This window comes from Bos grunniens, chromosome 7 (genome assembly GCF_055505025.1).
Source record: "Bos grunniens cultivar Pamir isolate PY7600 chromosome 7, Bosgru_T2T1.0, whole genome shotgun sequence".
Lineage (NCBI taxonomy): Eukaryota > Metazoa > Chordata > Mammalia > Artiodactyla > Bovidae > Bos > Bos grunniens.
The window spans coordinates 63,185,246-63,205,591 of NC_141171.1; the positions used below are offsets into that span (position 1 = coordinate 63,185,246).

Sequence of the window (20,346 nt, forward strand, 5' to 3'; positions counted from 1 at the left end):
CAACTGTTGCCAATCATTTCATTTTCACTAATCTGGATTGGTGCTTCAAACAGATCTTAGGGGCCAAAAGTCATCCATTCGAGAGGCAAGATTTCCCACATGTAAGTTTGATTTCATCATCATTGTCAGTTTCCAGAGCACTTTGTCAAATATCATTTAATCCTCAAAATAACCCAGGGTGTAAGCATATTGCTTTCCCTGTTTTCAAAGAATAGTGTCAGGGAGGAATTAAGTAACTTGTTCAGTGCCAAAGAGAAGTAAACGTTTAATCTTTTCAGATCAAAGTTTGTTCTGCCATATCACAGGAATCCTCATGAGGTTTAATGTAAGTTGTCCACATGGAGGTGAAGTCATTACATCCATTCTTCATATTGGCCTGGGGACTACTGTGGGGAGAAAGCAGGACATTGCAGAGACACGGACATTCACCAGAGGTGGAGCATGTGGGGCTGGGCCATTAGCTGTAGGAGTTTAGTTGGCATCTTTCACTGTTACCCTCAAAGATCTTTCCATTGGCTAAACTCATTGCCTTCAGGTTTGGTCCCAACTGTACCTCTGCATCATAGCTGTGGAGGGTAAAGCAAGGACAAATCATAAAGAATATTTTTTATATCAGATATATCTAGGCTTCAAACCAATCACGTACCAGCTATGTGATTTTGGGCAAAGAAAATATTTCTAAGCTTCAATTCCCACATCTGCAAAATGAAAACAGAAAAACTTGGGCATACATTCTATGTTATAAGAAAGATTAAGTTAAATTATCTGATTTATGTAAAGTGCCTGGGAAAGAGTAAGTCTGAATAAGTTCAGCTGACCATCATCACTGCCTTTAATATTTCAAAAAGCAGAGCCCTTGAAGCATGAGAACTAAGCAGGGAAATGTTAAGTTCTTCAAACCTAATCACAGGCCCTTACTTCTCACTGCTTGTATGATCTTGTCATTGCCCTCAGATTCAATTACTCACTTTATACTAATAATGTCTAAATGTATATTTTGAGCCCCAGATATGCATATACAACTACCTGATTAAAATTTCTTCCTTGATGCTTCAAATTTACTGCCAGTTCAATATGTCTAACCCAGAGCTTGTAATCTGCTCCCAAACCTGATCTTTGTTGGGTTTGCCTTTCCCAGTGAACGGACTCTGTCTGGTTTTGAAGCCCAGGAGCCCAGGGTCTGTGATGTGCCCTCCCCAGTCCACTGTATCAGAAAGCCCTTACTATGCTGCTTCCTCCATAAACATTGAATCTGTTTCTTGCCATGCCCAAGCACCATCCTGATGAAATATCCCATCATCTCTGGTCTGGACCCCTAAAAAACCTTCCAGTTGACTGCTCTGCATCTTCTCTAGCCTCTTCCAGGCCAGCCAGAGTAGTTTTTTGAGCATCGGTTATCCCATGTCCTCCCCATGCCATCCCACCCACAAATACCTCTTCTGTGGTTTCCCATTGACTTTTCCTAAGGTAAAACATGCTCAGAGACCCAGCTATAAGGTCTGTCATGATCTGCACCCTGGCTGTCTTTTGGGGACATTTTCCATCATGTTGTCCCTTGTGTTTTCTCTGCTCAGACTGACTGATCACCTGGTCTTGTTTCCAATTGACTGTGTTTCTTTCACGGGTGCTTCGTCCAACACTGTCCTTCCTGGAGTACTTTTATACCCTATTTTCACCTAAACTGTATCCCTTCCTAATTTAGTCCTCGGTTTGAAAACTTCTTTGACCTCTGTCACAAGTTCAAATATCCCTTTTACAGGCTTCCCTGTTATCCCAAATCTGTCTTTCATAGCACTTGGCAGAGTTGCAATTTTACATTTGATTGTATGATTTTTGTTTCATATCTGTCTGCCCAGACTAGAGTCTTCACCAATTTCACTTATCACCAGTTCCTAGTAACCAGCATGGTGTCTGGCACTGGTAGTCAGTGACTACCTATGGATTCCTATGAGTGAGAATCCTCAAGGAGGATTTATGTTTCTGAACCATGAATCCAGATCCATTGTTCTGGTTCATGGACCTCTAAGCAGCAGTTTATATATCTCTAGTTCATATAACCAGTGCTTCCCTGCTAGTAAGTGTCACAGCTGGTGTGTGAAACCAGGTCTTCTGTATGAAAAGCAGGACTCTTAAGAGTCTAACATGAGGTCTTACTGCTCCCTCTTGCAGTCAGTCCAAGAGAAGAAGGGGGAGGGTAGGCAGGGGCCTTGCCCTGGGAGCAGTTCTGCTCCAAAGTCGATGATCTAGAGCTGGAGGTTTAGAGATGTGGATGAGTAAATGATTCATTGGGAAATGACTCAGAGCCTTGTGAAGACCTTAGAAGACATTCTTTTTACTCCTGGCTGGTCATGTATAGGACTGAGAAACAAATGAAATATATTTTCTACCCTTGTTTGGCATCAACTGAGTTTCAATGAAATCTTCTCTTCTATAAAGGGAGAAAGTAGAATTTCTAGAGCCAGGGCAAAATCATATCTCCTCTTGTCCTTTCTACTGACCCAGATTTATGTCCCTAACTGCTTACTCACTTTTGATGAACAATGTTCTGGGTAGAACTGGCATCCATATGTTTCTCTGATTTATCTCTTCTACGGTTTTCCTGCCACCACCCTCACAAGATCCTTGTCACTTCAAGCACTGGGCCTGGTTTGAATGTTGATAATATTGGGGCTCAAGCATCAGATTGTCCCTTAGCTGATTTATTTCTTATCTGAAGCAGAATTATCTTCCTTATGCAGATGAGAAGCTACAGTGGCTCCCTGTGACCAGCAGCTGCAACATGAAGCTCTTTTCTTTGGTCTTCAAGGGACTTTGGGACATTGTTCCATTGTCTTTGCTCCTATTTCTCCTTATTGTGTGCTCTGAGAATTTTCCCCATTGCCTACCATTACTGAACTCATATTACAAATGCTTCTTGAGCTCTTACTATGGGATAGGCACCATGTCACACGCGCCCTCATATTACAAATGCTTCTTGAGCTCTTACTATGGGATAGGCACCATGTCACACACTGGGGTGAAGCACTGGTGAGTTACCAGTCATAGCACCTTCCCTCATAGACCTATGTTCCACGAAGAGACAGACATTTAAATAGCTCCATTCACCATCGCTTGTCTAGTCAAAATGGTAACAAGTGCTGCAAAGAGGGAAGGAGTGCTAAAATGTGTTAGAAGAGACCCCTCACTTAGGAAGGAGAATCGGGGAAGGCTTCTTTGGGGGAAATGGTGCTGTTTATTTATTTTCTGTGTGTTTCTGTTTATTTATTTTTGGTGCTGTTTAATCTGAGATCATTCCCTATATTCATTCCTAGTTTATATCTAGCTCTGTGTTTTTCTTCCTCCTAGGAAAAATATCCTTTCTTCCCTCTCTCTCCCTAAAAGTTCTCTATTCCTTTAGAGCAACTTCTTAGGTGACTTGACTAAAAATCACTGTAGTTAAAAACTCAGATGCTCCAATCAGGTAGAGCTGAAGTCACATTCCAGCTCCACTATTTTTATGCAGATTATTCACTTTGCTCTGTGTCATATTTGCTCAGCTGTCAGATGAAGATTGCAGTGTATTCCTTTCAGGACTATGCTGGATGTGAAGTGCTTAGCCCTGTGCCGGCACTTAGTAAATGCTCACTTAATAATGGCCAACGGCATTATAATGATTGCCTCCTGGGTTGGTGGCCCGTGCCTGCTTCCTCCTCTTTACCTTTCAGTCATTCCACAAACATTAGCCAAGTATAGTGCCGGATATTAGGGATACATCAATAATTAAAATAGCCCTGCCCTCAATCCTGAAAGTTCCCCTTTGGTCTCTGCTCCACCCCGTCTTCAGGACTAAGCCCTGTGGGCTTGAGAGCAGCCCAGCCCCCAGAGTGGTGTGACTCAGCAACCAGTCCCCCAACCACCCCAGAGACTTGCTTCTGAAAACTCTCACTCTGCCTGGTGCCCTGTGCCTGGATCCCTTCCAGGGTTACCTGCCTCTGCCTGGGTTGCTCCCAGGCCTGGCAGCAGCCTTTTGCTTTCTAGATGTTCCTTATCCCACCCCCCAAGCCCCACCCCCCACCATCAACACATGGCTGGGCTCATGGAAGGTGGCCAGGAAAGACCAGTCCACTGGTTGTGCTGAGAACCAAGACTGACATCTGTCCTCAGGAGCAGCTCCCCACTCGAAGCATCCCTCTGGTGTGTGTATGTTTTCACGAAGCACACCCTGTTAGCTTGTAGCTTCATTCCCCAGGCCCCAAACCACGCAGTGGATGTCAGCGACCACAGACTATTCTGCTATCCCCATCTCAGGCTCAACTCGCGCGTTTCTGGGACTCCTGGTTTACCACGGATGGGAACTAACTGCGAGCAGAGCAGATGGGCTTGAATCTTCATTTGTGGGGGCAGTGCCTGTGTGTGTCTCCTGACTTGGGTACCAAGATATCTAAGATAGAGTGGGGGGTGATGGATTTTGCATGAGAACCAGCTTGGGGTAAGGCCACAGTGTTTAAATCTCACTGAATAGCAGACCCTTTTTTTAAACAAATGAACTCTTGATTGGAAAGTCAAAATACACAACAGGTAAAGGGATTCTGTTCTGAATGAAGGAGGGTGGACATTGAGGCCTGGAGTATACCTCCCTTCCCAAACTTAGGCTGGGTTTGAGACCCATCTTTATTACATGCTAACTTGGGAACTGGGGAAAACATTCCCCATCACTTGACTTCAGGTTCCTCCTCTGTGATGTGAGGATTCATTCACTCATCCAGCCAGGCTCTTAACACATGATACGCACTGGGCCCTGGGCACTGTGTGCAGCTGGAAGCATGGTGATGTGCAAAACAGACATGGTCTCTCCCATCGTAGGGCTTCCCCAGGGTAGAGGGAAGAGGGCGCAGACAGACGTGAAAGTGGAACCTGTGACAGATGTGGTGACGGGAAGTTACATTGCCCTGGGAGGGGTGTGATGTGGCAGGGCTGGGTCTGGGCATGAGGCCAAGAGGGTCCCATGGGCCAAGAAACAGAGTTCTTTGATGCTAGCCTTTCTCACCTTATAGGTATCGTGTGGTTAAATGAGATAGTTTGGGAACTCTCTGGCCTCATACACATGTAAAAACTGCGTCTTGGCTCAAATGTCGCCTCCTCTGACAGCAGTCCTTCATCCTCCACAGGCTAATGGAACTCCACACTGTTGGCTCTCATGAAATCCCTCATGCTTCCCTTATAGCCTTAACTGCAATAATTAATTATTTACTTAGCATCTGCTTCCTCTCTGAGGCCAGAAGGACAGGCATTGTGTCAGTCTTTATCTGTCAAGCCCCAGTCCTGAATATTAATATATCTGAGTAGAGGCTCAATAAGTATCTACTGAATAAATCAATACAATGATTAGAGATGATGCTGAGTTCTAGTATGTGAAAATGTGAGCATCCTGCAGATTTGTGAAATGTCTCAGTTGGGGGTTTAGAGACTATTAGACCAATCTCATCTTACTGGTGGGAAAGTAAGATGCAGGGAGGGGAGGTGACCTTAGCTGAGACTTATAGCAAGTTCCTGGTGCTGTCCAGATTGTGGTTCTCTTGGTTTGAATTCTTATTCCTGTAGCTATGGCTGTTTTAGCTGAAGCAAGATGAGTTCTTAGAAGCAGTGTCTCTTAAGGTTTAGGTCTTTGCCTCCGTTTTAGAACTCCAGGCAAACAGAGAAGCTCCCTTGACTGGCCCTCTCATCCGGCCTGGAATGCTGCCATTAAGGATTCATCACACTGCCTGCAGTTGTGCCCTCTACAAGTGCCTGTTGGAGAAGGCATGTGTGATTGGGAGATGTGGCCAGAACCTCGTTTAGTAAAACACGTATCTAAGTGATTTGCTGCCTGGGATGCAGAATTAATATTAATGTGAATGTTTGTTTCAAGAGTGTGAAGACTGTAAAGAGAGCAGCGTCAGAAGTAAGAGCTGATGGGCAGGGAGGAGGCCCAAGGAACTTGACCTCAGTGGGATCCAGGGCAGTGCCACACACACACACACACACACACACACACACAACTAAAGGGAGATGTTTATAGAAATGTGGCCTCGGGATGAACATGGGTGTCTTCAAGTTGAAGGAGCTGCACTGTATGGAGGAGGAGGCACTGACAGATCAGATGCCACTCAGTCACGTCCTGTTTACTTTTTCCGAGCTGTTGTTGAAGGTCCTGGGGAGCCCAAGCCCTGTGCTAACTGCTGGGAGTGTAGCGAGAGCCAAGAGGGATGGTCCCCCTTCTTGGTGCTTGTAGAGCAGAGGGAAAGACAGGTATCAAGCAAATGATTGTTCTAATGAATGAATGAATAGAAACTGAGGTAATTGTGTGAAGGACTGGAATCCATGCAAGCAAATGATGAGGGAAGCTTGACCTGACTGGGGTCAGGGAGATGGAAGGGGAATGAGTGTGTCTGTGTGTGTGTGTGTGTGTGTAGGATGGGTGGTCAGAGCAGGCTTTTCTGAAGAAATAAATGTGAGCTAAAACCTGAAGGATGAGTTGGAAGCGACTAAATGGATGAGACATGAAGAGAAGGGAGAGAGTTCCAGATGGAGGGAATAGTGTGTTAAAAAGCCACGAGGCAGAAGGAAGTGAGTGGCGGGCACCAGAGGTGGGTGAGGACAGTGGCTGTAGAGGGAGTGAGGGCTGAAGTGGGATGAAACTGTAGTGGGATGAGGCTGGAGATGTCAGGGGTCGGGGGAGGGAAGGCTGGATCTGGCCGCACCTAGATGCCCAGTGCTACTCAGCATGGTCTGTGCACCAGGATGGTTGCCAAACTGCTCTTTACAGTTCTATGATGAGGCAGGCCCAGAGGGGAGAGTGAGCTTTTATTGCAATCTGATAGTAATTTTATGTCTGTTAAATCTTGTATTTTTAATGTCTTTTTATTCATTTTTCAGGCAATTCAGTTTTATATGATTCAGTATTTTCAATGGAATGATGTGGGGGAGGCAGTCTCATTGTTCATGGCAGGAGGATTTTGATCTTTACCTGGAAGTCAGATTTTGACTAGGAGCATGACAACATCAGAGTTGAGTTTTTCAAAGACAGTTCTGGCTGCTATGGGAGCTCAGTGTGGAGAGGGGTGCAGGAGGAGCTGGGAGCATTGAGGGTGCTGAGCTGGGGCTCAGGAGACTGTGGCTCAGGAAGGTGCCCTCGAGGATGGATTTGGGATTGGGCAGGACTTGAAACCAAGGCAGATTTGTTGGCAGGGGTTTTTGTCAGGCAGACAAAAGAGAACAGGGGAGAGAGCTTTGTTTGGACACAGTTTGGTGCATTGGAGGCAGGAAGTGTCATTGCTGGGAATGCAGAGGCACCTAAGTTCCCCAGGAAGAAAGGTCCTCGTTCCTGCCCTGATCCGGGAGCTGAGAGCACTTGTCTGGGCCAGCAGCAGGTGTGTATGTATACTGGTTGTGTGCTGGGCCAGAGACAGCACCAGGGAGGCTGTGACCCTTGACAGTGCTCATGAGCTCTCTGCAAGCCTGCAGCTTCATTTCTTAATGAGCTTCCAGCTTCCTAGGGCAGGTGGGTGAGTGGAGTGCTTGGCACACTGGGCTCTGCAGGTAGAGGAAGACCCTATTCCAAAGCCTGGGTTGCTCTGGGTGAAGGGGCCACTGGACTCAAACCTAGCCTGCAAAACACCATCACTGAGACCCTTCTTTTTGGACCCTGGGTGCTGTCTAGCTGTGTTCTACCCAGGGTGTCAGAACAGTCAGGCAGAGGAGGGATAGAAATGGTGAGCTTCCCTGTCCTGATCTGTGCCCCTAAAAGGCTCCAGGAGACTGGCTTCTCAGAATCCTTCCCAGGGGAAGCTCAGTCCTTCCATGGCTTCCACTCCACTGAGGATCTTTTTTTTTTTTTTTTTCCTATCTCAACCATGATACTGCTGTAAATCAAGTTTACTTCTGGTCATAATCCTCAGGCAGTGGCAGCTGGGAAACCTATTCACGTCTTTGCCAATCTGATCTCAGATTAGATCCGGTGAAGGCAAAGCTAAGAGGGCGACAGACTCCCAGGCTGTATTCGGAGCAGAGTGGGGCTGGTCTTATCCAGGAGGAGCTGGAGGCAGTGTTTGCGGGTAAGGCATAGTTCTCTCCCCACATTTCCCCCATTCACAATGCTTTTACTCCTGGAGGAGTATATGGATTTAGAATTATAGAATCATATATTGTATGAGCATAAAGATATCATAATAATTAGCTAAAAGATGGCAAAACCCAGGTCTCTACTCCCTTCTCTCTGTAGGAAAGACATCATGAATTAATCCCTATATCCTATGCAGCCTCAAAACCTCCTCAAGACACCCCTCCAAGCAGATGCTGCCAATAAGTTGGAGTTAACATGCAGTTTGAGGGGATTTATGTTAGTATCCTAAGGCTGCCATTACAAAGTAGCACAAACCAGATGGCTTAAAACAATAGAACTATTTCTGATTTTTTTTTTTTTTTTTACCATACATCAACATTAATCAGCCACAGGTATACATGTGCCCCCCATCCTGAACCCCCCCTCTTACCTCCCACCCCATCCCTCTGGGTTGTCAAGAGCACCAGATTTGGGTGCCCTGCTTCATGACTCAAACTTGCACTGGTCATCTGTTTTACACATGGTAATATACATTTTCCCAGGCTGTTCTCTCAAATCATTCCTACCCTTGCCTTCTCCAACTGAATCCAAAAGTTTGCTCTTTACATATGTGTCTCCTTTGCTGCCCTGCATGTAAGATCATCAGTATCATCTTTTTGAATTCCATATGTATGCATTAATATACAGTACTTGTCTTTCTCTTTCTGACTTACCTCACAGTTCCAGAGACTGGAAGTTCAAAACCAAAGTGTCTATAGAGCCATGTTCTCTCTGAACCCCTAGGGAAGAATCCTACCTGGCCCCTCCAGCGTCTGCTGGTTTCTGGCCATCCTTGGTGTTCCTTGACTTGCAGATGAATCTTCTGATCTGTGTCGGTCTCTTCACATGGCTTCTTCCCCTTGTGTCTGCCTATTTTATAAGGATATTAGCCACTGGATTAGAGCCCCTGCTCATCTTGATTGGTTATCAAGATGATCTTAACTTGATATCTGCAAAAATCCCATTTCCAAATAAGGTCACATTCACAGGTTCCAAGTAAACTTGAATTTGGGAGTGGTGGGAGGGGCATTAATCTTTCCAGTATAAAACTTAATGCTATCCAGAGCCCCATGTATTTTCCTGCTTTTCTTTTTTTTTTAAATCTTCCTATTTTGTAGATGAGAAACCTGAGGCCCAGAGAGGAGAAGGGACTTGTTCAAAGTCACTCGGCTATTAACAACTGGTCCAAGATGAGAACTCAGAATCCCAGACTTCCAGTCGAGTCCAGTGCCTTTCTGCTTGTATATTTGAATGAATCATTAAAATTAAGATTTCTTCCTTCCCCTGGGAGAGATTTACATAATCTAGTTTCATGGCTTGTGAAACTTTAGCCACAAGGGTAAGCCAGTGGGGCATGTAGAGATGGTGATTCTTGCTTTCAACTTATGATGCCTTCTAGAGATTGTGTTTTAAAGGAAGTGCTGCTCAGTGAAGCCTCATGTGCTAAAATGACTCTAGCCTGGATCCCAGCACCACTCTGGACACATGAGAATAGATGCTTAGTGGGCTTTTGGTGAATTTAATGTGTAACAAGTGCTTGATAAGTGAGCAATCCATGCATCTGTTGCTTTTGTCTGTTTTGGATACAAGTAGAACCTTGGAATGAGAAATCTGGCTCAGGAAAGGTGGAGAGAACTAAAAGTCTCTCTAAACAGTGCTGAACATGCAAATCAGGGAGAAACATGCAATGGCAGAACTGGGGGCTTCCTCTACCTATTCATTAATGACATGCTCATGAAGACGCCAGTTTCCATCGAAGGAGACAAGAGAGCAGACAGAACACTTTCTCTGGGCTTTGTATAAGGCACAGTGTTAGATGCTTCATAAGCATCATTTACTTCATTTTCTTAGTTCTGTGAAGTGCATGTTATTATGTTCACTTTAGAGGTTAGGAAAAAATAATTTGTTCAAAACCACATAGCTAATGATTGTTGACTGAAACCAATTCTTTCTGACTCAAACCTATTTTATTTTAAAACATTTACACCCAAGTGGAATGTAGGTCTTCCATTTTAGAAGCACAGTATGAGGAGTTCTGAGTGTGCAACAAAATTTGGCTTGTATGAAGCTGCTTCTTTTGACCACCTGTAGAACTATCAAGTGTCACTGGACTATGTTTAAAAAATTTTTTTGTTTTGCTTTATCCCTTAGAAATTCTCATAAGACAGTGCCATCATATAGCTTTTGCCTTCGTTAGATAGTGTGATCTTCAAAATTACATAGTGGGGCAGCAGAATAGGGGCAGTAGTGCCCATTTATAGGTGAGATAGTTGAGGTTCAGAGAATGAAAATGACTCGGATGAGGGCACTTTTGGAGATAGTGGAGAAAGTAGGCACTTGACCTGATCCCCAGTCCTGTGCTCTCTCACGTGCTCAGTGATGCCCCTGTACTTAGGTGTGTGTGATGGAATTGTTTCCCCTGATCCCATTGGTCTTACACTGGGAACAGTGGGACTCACATGCACATTTTGGGGTAAAATGACTCCATCCTTTTATGTGTCTCTCCGGCCACCCATTCATTAATCTCACCATCATTCATAGTTATTCATCACCCATTACTCAGTCGTCCATCCAGTTCATCTGTCCATCTGTCTATCACTCTTTCACTCATCCTTCATTGAACCAGCTGTTGATCCCTCAAAGCATCCTTGTCCACTGTCTTCTCATAGTTCATAACAACATGTGCAGTCTGACTCCTAATCTGTGGAGTGAACCAAGGTGTACATAAACAAAGGCTGTCGAGAGATGACACGTTCCTGGCTTTCCAGATGTTAGGAGAAGATAGAGGCCTGTCTACTGAAAGCTGTACTCCGAGGCAGACTAGATTCATTTAGGGTCTTACCTTACCATAAGGTTTAGAGAAGGGAGTGCTTACTTCTGTCTGGCAGGGCCTCAGGATGGAGGTGGTATGTGATCAGAATCTCCATGCAAATTAGTGCTTCTTAGGGTGAGTTCCCCAGGCATTGAAATCACATGGGCTGATCATTCAAAAGAAAAAAAGAAGATTTCTTCTTATACTTTTACTGAATCAGAATTTCTAGGGATAGGAGATGGAAAAATGCATTTCTAATAATGCCCCTTGGGTGACTTTAAAAAAATCTTTATTGGGGTATAATATGCATATGGTAAAACCCAGTTTTAGTGTACAGTTCAACCATTATTAGAATCTTTACAAAGTTGTACAGCCATCACCACCATCTTAATTCCTTAGCGACTTTCAGTTTGCACACTGAAATGGATCGGCTATCCAAGAGAGGTCTTTCCAATCCAAGGAACCCCTTAAGCAAAGGTGTAGACGGTGGTGGCTGTACAGATTGTTTGGGAAGGAGTGGATAGCCCCAACCTGCTGGGTTTAAGATGAATAAAAAGGGAAAAGAAATAATGCTAGAAAGAGATGATGACACCAATTGGATTGTTTCTGGAGAGTTGGTTTGGTGGGGAGAGGGGACTGGGTACCTATAGTCTAAGGTGAAATTGGGATGAAGAGAGAAGGGATGGTTAGAGACACAATTCTTGGCTGCCCACTGTACTACAGAAGGAACTCCACAGGACCCCAGACCGGTTGGATGAGAGCCAATTTGCTGAATGATCGCTTTGCCAGATGAAGAGTTCATTGACGCACTGAGGATACTTGATCTTGGCTTGCTCGGGGCTTTACCTGTGACTTTCTCTGATGAGAACTTCACTGTCTTTCAGTTGTCACTTATTCCCCATTCCTGCTCCATATTCTCTGCCCCTTGTCCCAGCTCCTGCTTGTCCCCCTATATCTGCTCCTTCTGCCCATTCCCAGGAGGTAAATTGGCAGTGATCGATTCTCTTAGAGTGAGCTTCGGGATTCTTCTGACAGCTTAGTGTGAATCGGTCCTTTGCTGAATTGATTTTCAATGCGTTGTCTTTTGCCTATCGACTCTCAGGCCCAGACACTTGGCTCTGAAAGCTCCTTTACTGCTCTGTGATTTCTGTATTGACCTCTGAGTGCTTCCCTTTCTCCTGCTCATAATGAGAGAGCCCTCAGCCATCCTCAGCTGGTCCCAGGCCTCAAGAAGGAAGAATAGTAATAACTGGTGAACTTCTTTGGCCTCCTCGAAAGGAATGGGTGAGGTAAATGGAAGGCGTTGCTATAGTTATTATGTGATACCACATATATTGGTTTTTCTCTCCAAATCATTGCCTGGGGCTCTGTTTTGAAATTGGTTTTTACCCTTCTTGCTCTTATTGCAGCCTCCCATGCTCCTGTTCCATATTTAACTTTTCTGCAATTCAGCACCTGCTCTGTTAGCACACTTCCCTTCCAGGCTTTTAGCGTGAGATATCTGTATTTAGATTTGCCTAAAGCTGGGGGCGTGCTTTGGGTACCTTCACAGCCAGGCCTTTTAGAACTTCCCCTTACTCCATGGAGGGGAGACTAAGGTACCTAGACCCCAGAAATACCACTCCTCACTCTCTATTTAATGTAGTGATTAAGAGCCTAAACTCTGGAACCAGATTCATGGTTTGAATCCTAGCTCTTGCTACTTATTTGCTGTGTGACTGTGGACAAGTCCCTTAACCTCTCTGTGCCTCCATTCCTTCATCTGTAGCATAGGAGCCACACTAGTACTAACCTCACAGGGTGGGAAGCAGGATTAAGTGAGTTAATGTGCGAAAAGCACTTAGCATATCATCAGATACATAGCCAGCATGGTGGAAATGTTAGTTGATCGTGTTTCCTAGCTCTGTAGTTTTATTTCCTTTTTGATATGTCAGGCTGATGTTAAGGAGCCTGAACTCTGTTCCAGGCACAATGGCTAAGTTGCTGTGTGACTTGAGTATGTCATTTCTCTGAAACTCAGCTTCCTCCTCTATTAAATGAGACTAATAGTCTTCGGCCTGCACTGCTCACTGCCTGGGGTGACTCTGAGCATGAAATGCCTTGATGGGCATGCATGGGCTTTGTGGATGTTAACACTTTGCCTGCAGGAATGGTGACAGGGTGCTAGACGTTCTGTGAAGGGTTGACTGTGTTAAGATCATTTCTTGGAAAGGGCTTCTTGCTCTCAGAGAGTAAGAGCCCAACGTGGAAACAGTGAGATCCTGATTACTCTGAGCCCTAGTTGGCTTAGTCCTTACATGTGGTGCCATTTTGAGATGTTGTCTTCCTGGGGTCTCCTGGGAAAACAGTGGTTACATGCATATCAGCATCAGGGTTCTTGGTTGCAAACAATAGAAACCAACACTTGCTCATTTAGACAGTAAAGGGCATTCTTAAATGGTGCTGGGTAGCTCACAGAGTGTTCTGAAGCACAAGAAGACCAGGAGGCTGTGAAGCCAGGATCAGTGTCCGAAGTGACAGCAGAACTGATTCAGAAAGGGTGCTATGGGAGCCACTGCCACTCACACTCACACAGGGCAGCGGTATCCAGAATATGGCACCTGAAACTGGGAGCTCATTACGACCTAGAAATCTCATCGCTGCTCTACCCTCCGGCGTGACTTCATTCTGTCCAACCCCTGACTAGCTTTTCTCTTGGTCGGGAATTGTAGCCATGGAGAGATCTGTATCCGTCTCTTTCAAGCTCTACTGCATCCCATTCGATTCCCAGTGAAGAAGGTATCCCAGGAAAAAAAATTGGCTCTCATTGGTTGAGCTTTGGGCCATTGTCCATTCTTGAACCCGTCAGGATAGACTTTGGTGATGGGGTGTCGTTAATTGACCAGCCTGACTCCTATGCCCATCCTGGGGAAGGAAACCATGATTGGCAACCCCGACGGAAGTGCAAGGTGGGACGGGAGAGAGGAGGGTGGATGTCTCAGAGGCAGGTTTGGGAGATGAGAAGGACTAGTCTAGGCAATGCTTTCAGAGTCCAGTAATGGAAGATTCGGGTTCTGACTTCTGGGCTCTTTCTGTTTTCACTGTGCTATTGCCCTAGATCAGGTCCTCATAACCCCATGCTAAGATTACACCTCCTTATCTCTATCAGGCTGACTGATCATGTCTCTCCCTGCATGTAAACTTCCATTGCTTTCAGACTAGATTCTAATTACACACTGTAATACTTAAAGGTTCAATTATTAAAAAACTTTTTGTAATGATAGATTTCAAATGTAAATATGATAATGTGTTATAAACACTCATGTACCCATAGTCCAGCTCTAACAGATTTTAACATTTTGCCTTCTTCAGGTTTTTAAAAAAGAAGTAAAAAATTACAAATAGATTTGAACCACTCCAAGAACCCCTTGTTATTCTTATTTCCCATTTTTCTTCTCTGAAGAAAAAATAGAGTGGTTACCCATTTCCGGGCATGACTTCTGACTTTTCTACATGTTCGAGTCCCGGTACAGTGTCCAGCATTGCTTTGTATGTTTTATAACTTTATAGAAATATTCATACTATACATATTCTTTAGCCGTTCACTTTTTTCACTGAGTATATTTTTGAGGTTTATTCACATTGGTAGACTGTAGACTTTAGTACATTCATTTCAACCGTTGCATAGTGTTTTAGTCATCTATCTCCTATTGACAGATTTTACTTTCTTTGTTTTTTTTTTGCCACTATGAGCCCTACTGCAGTGAGCCTTCTTGTGTAAACCCTGAGGGGTATTCTTGGGAGTGGACTCACACCAGGGGAGGACAGGGAAAAACAAAGTCATAGACCAGCATCTTCCCCACTGTCCATGGCTAGCAGGTGATTAAGCCCAGGAAATCCCTGGCAAGGCTGTTCAAACAGGATTTAGCAGCTTGTGAAATGGGACTTTATTTCTTTAACTAATCCCTTGCCGGGGAGAGGTCTGGGGTCTGATGTCAGCTGGCTCTGGGCCAGGAGGGGCTGGCAAGCCTAGACAATGGAAAATAGTCGCTGATTATATAGGACTGAGCCTCGTGAACAACAGGAGATTGTCAGAGTGTATCTTTGCTCCCCTTTCTCTCCTGTGAGTCAAGCCACAAGTGGTGTTTACTCTGCTTGGGATAAATGCAGTGGTGAGGAAAAGCACAGAATTTGCAGTCGGAGCACACCAAGTTTGTGCTCCTTCTTTCTGCCACTTACCCGCCGTGTGACTGTGCTCTTTGCTTACGGTCTCTGGATTTCCCTATTTGTAGACTGAAGCTCAGTGATGGCCTCTGCTTTCAGACTCAGGATAACTACACCCTGAATGGTCAAGGTTGCCCTGTAGCTAGAAACTTGGGGTGCACGTTGCCACTGGTCTCTGAGGCAGGTCTTGGAGGCTGTAGCCCCATGTGTGGCCTCGGAAGACAATATTCTGTCTTAAACCAGCACTCACCCCACCTGCCAGGAACTGAGTCTTTCCTTGGGAATCTTTACGCCTGACTGGATACCCATCTAGTCTTTGCCAGGCCTTTTCTTGGTGAGATTGGACCCTAATTCTTACAGAGCCCTTCCCTCTGGCCCTCACCTTTGGACTTGGGGCTGTCAGGGACCCATATCCCCTCCTTACCATCACGATTCAAATATTGGCAGCTACTCATGTGACAGCCTTGCTCTAAAACTGGCAGTGAACCAAGCCCTCTTATTTGTGTTTCCATGAAGGTTGTAAGGAAGGAGTTGAAACTATACAGTTGGAGCCAGACAGAATCAGATCCAGAGTCCCACTTTCTTCACCTTTAGAAAGGTGATAATAGCACATTTCTCTGGGAATTATTATAAAGAGTATTAATATAAGAGTAAAGCTTGCATCATAACGCCTAAGTCATAGTCAGCACTCGGTAAGTTGTAAGTAAATGTGCTGTAAGATGTTGAATGCTCAAGGCAGAAGCAAGAGAGCAAAAGTGATCGGGAACATGGGCTCTGCCATCTGATGGCCTGGGTTTTAGTTTTGGACCCTCCACATTTGTGTTGTAACCTTGGGCTAGTTGTCAAGTTATCTAACCTGTCTATGCTTAGTTTGCCCATCTCCCAAAGAGGACAGTAATACTGAACTTGTATGCCTATTAGTGAGAGATAAAAGATAGAATCTGTATAAAGCTGTGAGAGCAGACCTGGAGCACAGAAGCACCTAATAAACACAGTTGCTACATTATGTCAGTTATTATTTTTATTACTTTTAATACACATATATGTATATAAATATATATAAATGTATATACCATGGACTCTGAGGTTAGGCCTGGCGTGCTGCGATTCGTGGGGTCGCAAAGAGTTGGACACGACTGAGTGACTGAACTGACTGACCATGGACTCAGGTTACCAAAGTGTAACTTGCTTTATTCTCCCCAAACTGGATCTGCTTTCCTTCTTGAGCTCCATTCCAGCAGAAGGCAGAACATATATTCCTGTCAATTCCAGAAGAACTCTGTCATTTCAGTTCTTTAGGTCCTATGGGTATAAACTCAGGAAACCTCAGACTTCCCCCTCTCCACCCTTTCCCTTGAAGTTGAGGCTACAGTGTGACAGGGTGCCCCCGTCCCAGTCCAGGCTTTGGTCCACCCCAGTGCTGCCTGGCAGGGGGCACTGCACTGGGCCATCACCTGGGCCTCCCTGTCCTTGACCCCAAGGGGCCCTCTTGTTTCTCTCCTCACGGAATGGCATAGGGTTTGTTAGGAAGGGTTTATCTCCTCCCAGAATCACCAAAGAAATTGGGAAGTAGGATGGGGTGGTTGGGTGGGGGACAAAGCCTGTTTTTAGTGCCTGAGATTTCTCATTTTTCCTTCAGCTATTTTCTTCCCACTCATGGTGGAGAATTCTGTAACATAGTAGAGTGGAGGAACATGTGTGTGTGTGAGAGAAAGTGAGCCTGGACCTAATTGTTAACCCACTCAGTGGTAAAGGGCAGATCTCGGACTTAGGAGGATGAAGGGGAAAAAGCATATCACGTTGTGTTTCACACACCATTCCACCATGAAGACAGTTTCACTATAAGACGGTTAGCTAAGAACTGTCGCTCTTTATCCCATTTTCCAGATGAGGAAAAAAACTCAGAAAAGCTAAGTAACTTGCTTAAGGTCATGCAGGTAGAAAGAAGCAGACTTAAAGCCAGGCCTGTGCTCCATCTCACAGGTCACAGTCTTTCTGCTGAGCCATGCTTTGTCTGGAAGGAGAGCATTGATTCCCCCTGGCTACAGGCCCCGCTGCTCTCCTGAGCCTTCCTCGGCCATGCCCCACCAGGTGGCCCGCCTCACTCCCCATCAGGGACTCCCTGAGCCATCCCTGAAATCATATAATGTGCTGGTCACTGAACAGTGGACTGTCCAACTGCCCTATTGCAGAATAACATCAGGAATGATGTGAATTTTCTCTTGGCTCATTCAGACTCAGATTTGCCCATCTCCTACTTGTCCCAGGATATCGTCATGTCAAGCATATGGAAGTGGTTATGTTTTGTAAATCACTTTTAATCATGAATGAATGTGTATCAAAGGGCTAAAGACTTCTAAAGGCACTGGGCCTTCATCCTCTGGGGTCTGTGGTATGACGGGCATCCCTAGTTTCTGCCACCCCAGCTGTCAGACTCATGGTCAGGGACCTTGCCAGTGATCTCGACCACACTTGCTGCCCCTTCTTTGCGACCCAGAACAGAACTCAGTGAGGCTGTATTGATTTCGTAGGAAGCCAGGCAAGCATTTTATTTTCCTTTCACTCCAGGTTTGTTGGCTCCCACCTGTGAGATGGCTAAAGGCCATCATTTTTGTGGGGAGGATTAATTAGAATAGATTCCTTTGACTCAGGCTGCCAATAAAACCTGCGGTCCTCAGCTATCGATTTATGATGCTGAGCAGGAAATGATGGGTCCCGTAACAGGCCCCGAGAAAGTTGTGGTGACAGGCATTTTGATGCCCAGGGGGTTAATCGTGGCAAACAGAAAAGAGAAGGAATGTGTGAGGCGATTGGAGGGGGAGCATGGGGAAGGGAGTTGGTACTAGGGCTACCATGATGCGGTGAATGAGGAGAGAATCTCATTTCCTATGAACCATGTGGCTGAGAAATTGAAAGGGACACCTGTGAACTTTGGAGACCGAGACAACTGTGAGCAAATTAATAGCTAGATATCAGAGACATTTGTTCTTATGCAGATAATTGAGCTCTGAAGAGAGAGGTCACTGGTCCTTCAACTTTCCTGTCGTCTTGGAATCCAGATAATGATCAAGTTCTCGCTCTTTCCCCCACAGGTGACCTGCCAATTTAATTCAATTCAACAAACATTTATTAGCACCTGCTGTGGTGGTGGGAGGGCTAGGGCATGAAGGGGACACAGGAGCAGAAGGCATGCCTCATTCTCTTAAGGGGTTTATCATATGTGGGCAGGCATTTTTAAAAAGTAGACTATTTTTTAGAGCAGTTTTAGGTTCACAGCAAAACTAAGGCGAGGTTCAGAGATTCCTGTATCTGCCCTCCCCACACACATGCAGTCACAGCCTTTCCCACCATCAACACTGTCCACCAGAGGGGGACATCTGCTACACTTGATGGACCTGCGCATCACCACCACCCAAAGTGCATAGTTTATATTAGCGTTCACACTTTGTATCGTGCAGTTTTCTGCTGCCGCTGCTGCTAAGTCGCTTCAGTTGTGTCCGACTCTGTGCGACCCCACAGACGGCAGCCCACCAGGCTCCCCCGTCCCTGGGATTCTCCAGGCAAGAATACTGGAGTGGGTTGCCATTTCCTTCTCCAATGCGTGAAAGTGAAAAGTGAAAGTGAAGGCGCTCAGTCATGTCTGACTCTTAGTGACCCTATGGACTGCAGCCTACCAGGCTCCAGTTTGCAGTTTTGGACAAATGTGTGATGACATATATCCACTGTTATAAACATCACAAAGAACAGCTTCACGTTCCTAAAAATCCTCTGTGCTCTGCCTCCTCATGGACCCCTACCAACCACTGATTTTTTTATTCTTTCCATAATTTTACCTTTTCCAGAATGTCATGTAGTTGGACATTGGTTGGACATTGTTGGATATGGCTACAATATACAGCCTTTTAATACTGGCTTCTTTTACTTCCTCCATGTATTTTCATGGCTTGATAGCTCATCTCTTTTTAGCACTGAATAATATCCCATTATCTGGCTGCTGTTGTTCAGTCGCTAAGTTGTGTCCAACTCTTTTGCAATCCTATGGACTGTAGCCCATCAGGCTCCTCCGTCCACGGGATTTCCCAAACAAGAATACTGAAGTGGGTCGCCATTTCTTTCTCCAGGGGATCTTCCTGATCCAGGGATCGAAACTGCATCTCCTGCATTGGCAGGCAGATTCTTTACTGCTGAGCCACCTGGGAAGCCTTTATCTGCCTGTACCACAATCTATTTATTCATCCCCTACTGAAGGGCATCTTGGCTGCTGTCAACTTTTGGCAATTATAAATAAAGCTGCTGTAAACACGGGTGTGCAGATTTTGTGTGGACATAACTTTTCAACTCCTTTAGGTGAATACCAAGGAGTGCAATTGCTTGATCATATGGCAAGAGTATGTTTATTACTCTGGCCAGAGACCACGGGATAGATATAGTATGTTTATTACTCTGGCCAGAGACCACAGGATAGATATAGTATGTTTATTACTCTGGCCAGAGACCATGGGATAGATATTGTCAAACATAGTTAGAATAAAGAGTATAATACTGATGGGTGATGCGGGTAGCCTAGGGATTGACACTGAAAGGTGAGACAGAGAAGTTTTTATAGTGGGTGGCATCTGAGTGCAGCTTTAAATAGGCAAAGTGTTCCAGCAGAGAAATCATCATGAGACGCATGTACAAAAGACTTTCCTGGGTTCTTTTCTGGAGTACTGTGACTAGAACTTAGATGTAAGTAGTAAAAATAAAGCTGAAAATGTGGTTTATGGTCAATCATGATGGGTCTGAAGAGCAGGCTGGGGTTTGTCTTTGTAAGTAGCAGGGAGCTATTGAAAGTCTTTGAGGAGGAGAAGGCAGTGATTACATGTGATCCAAGAAGCATAGCCCTGTATCCCATATGAACAGGGCAAGAGTCACAAGAGAGGGGAAAAAAAGATATCAGTCAAGAGGTTGTCATAATAGTCAGGAGAGAAAAGGATAGGTGTGATGGGGAGGCCAGACATGGAGGAAACCACTCAAACCTCATCAGCAAGATGGAAAAGTGTCATTATTGTCTCTGGGGTTTGAGGACTGGCAGGCTTAGGAAACTGAAGGAAAGGATGCATCAGAGATGTCTGCTAGTTTTGCATCCTGGCGTCCTCTTTCTTTCTTGATCTGCTGCTCTCTCTGGCCCTCTCTTTCCCTAGGGAGTTGGCAGCTGTGAGTCAAGCATATA

General features: G+C 45.1%; 1 long non-coding RNA gene across 2 annotated transcripts; it reads right to left on the minus strand.

Moving 5' to 3' along the window:
• Window positions 1–245: 245 nt before the first annotated feature.
• On the minus strand, window positions 246–8,996 carry LOC147369713 (uncharacterized). Of its 2 annotated transcripts, none has more exons than XR_015168564.1 (2): window positions 8,794–8,996; window positions 246–566 (listed from the first exon to the last, which is right to left on the minus strand). It is a non-coding gene; the product is annotated as an uncharacterized LOC147369713 (long non-coding RNA). The 2 variants fall into 2 exon arrangements; XR_015168565.1 differs by having other exon boundaries at window positions 8,877–8,990.
• Window positions 8,997–20,346: the final 11,350 nt, after the last annotated feature.